The following is a 1,529-nucleotide window of genomic DNA, read 5'->3' as shown; positions in this document are numbered from 1 at the left end:
CCTTTCCCTCGAAAGTGCTGTCAAGGTAATTTTTTCTTGCATAATTCGAAAAATTGCACAATTTTTTCTAACAAAAAAAAATTAAAGCAGTTTTCAATTATTTTTAACCTCTTTGTTATCAACCCACACACAATTACCCCCCTTATAGTTATTTTTTACTCTAAGGGTTGCAAATGTATTTGTCCACTAAAGAATAAAGATCAATGAAACAATATCGAGAACCACATGGTAAAATCCAATCAAACAAACAAACAAACAAACAAGCAGAAACAAACAGAGAAACGAACATAAACAAATAAAACAACGAAAAAAAACAACCCTAACTAGAAACACCACCGAAAAAAGAGCAAACAACAAAACAAAAACAAAAACAAAAAAAGAACCCATAAGATAAACCTTTTCTGGAACCAAAAAAAAATGTAAGGTCCCACCGAGATTTGAACTCGGATCGCTGGATTCAGAGTCCAGAGTGCTAACCATTACACCATGGGACCTCCTTAATTCTATCTATCTATCTATCTATTGTGAAGGGAACAGCAGAATAAAGAGAAACACAGGCTTAGTTTCAAAATCAGATATGTTACAAAAATGCTTTCAATCAAATAAATAACAACAACTACAGCAAGGACAGCAACAACAAGAAAAAATGATTATAGAAAAGCATGTAAAATTATCTCCGACAAAAAAACCCCAGGTCCCACCGAGATTTGAACTCGGATCGCTGGATTCAGAGTCCAGAGTGCTAACCATTACACCATGGGACCTTATTACTACTATCTATCTATCTATCTATCTATCTATCTATCTATCTATCTATCTATCTATCTATCTATCTATCTATCTATCTATCTATCTATCTATTACGCAATGTCGCCAGTCATGTAAAAAAATAATGAAAACAATAATAGGCTTTGTTTTAAATCATAAATTAGTGAAATTTAATAATAATGATAATGATAACAACAATAATTACAGCAATAACAACAACAAGAGCAAGAAGAAGAAAAAACAACAGTAACAACAACAGCAACAGAAGCATCAGACGCAACCTTCCAAAAAAAAAATTCAGGTCCCACCGAGATTTGAACTCGGATCGCTGGATTCAGAGTCCAGAGTGCTAACCATTACACCATGGGACCTCCATGTTCTACAGGCCCCCGTATCTGATGCCTATCTCTCAGAACATCTCACTCTGTGCCTGTGTCTACGGCATTGCCCAAGGTTACCTTTGTTGCAAGCACTCACCAGTTTGCGCGTGAGACTGGCTTACTCACCTGGTGAGGTAGGATTGTGAGTAAAGGGGGTAGGGTGTACAGGTAACTTGTAGCTCTAGCATCAACATAAACGCACCTGGGAATCAGAGTGAGTGTTTCCTCGCTCTCTTTTTCTTACAGCACATTAATGTTTTTCTTTTACTTTTTCTTTCTCTCTTTCACTTTCGTTTTCCTTCTTTCACTTTCTCTTTCTCTTTCTCTCTCTCTCTCTCTCTCTCTCTCTCTCTCTCTCTCTCTCTCTCTCTCTCTCTCTCA

At 36.6% G+C, this 1,529-nt stretch overlaps 1 protein-coding gene and 3 non-coding genes across 4 annotated transcripts in view; all 4 read right to left on the bottom strand.

The window, feature by feature from the left end:
• LOC101847112 (cholinesterase) overlaps window positions 1–1,529 on the bottom strand; it is a 98,344-nt gene that overhangs the window by 61,683 nt on the left and 35,132 nt on the right. The gene's annotated exons all lie outside the window — the stretch shown is intronic.
• TRNAQ-CUG lies at window positions 423–494 on the bottom strand. The gene has a single exon. It is a non-coding gene; the product is annotated as a tRNA-Gln (tRNA).
• On the bottom strand, window positions 693–764 carry TRNAQ-CUG. The gene has a single exon. It is a non-coding gene; the product is annotated as a tRNA-Gln (tRNA).
• Window positions 1,068–1,139, bottom strand: TRNAQ-CUG. The gene has a single exon. It is a non-coding gene; the product is annotated as a tRNA-Gln (tRNA).

The sequence above is a fragment of the Aplysia californica genome, unplaced genomic scaffold, assembly GCF_000002075.1.
Source record: "Aplysia californica isolate F4 #8 unplaced genomic scaffold, AplCal3.0 scaffold00196, whole genome shotgun sequence".
Classification (NCBI taxonomy): Eukaryota; Metazoa; Mollusca; class Gastropoda; order Aplysiida; family Aplysiidae; genus Aplysia; species Aplysia californica.
Note: the sequence above shows the minus strand (reverse complement) of the source record. Positions and strands in the feature narration are given on the sequence as shown.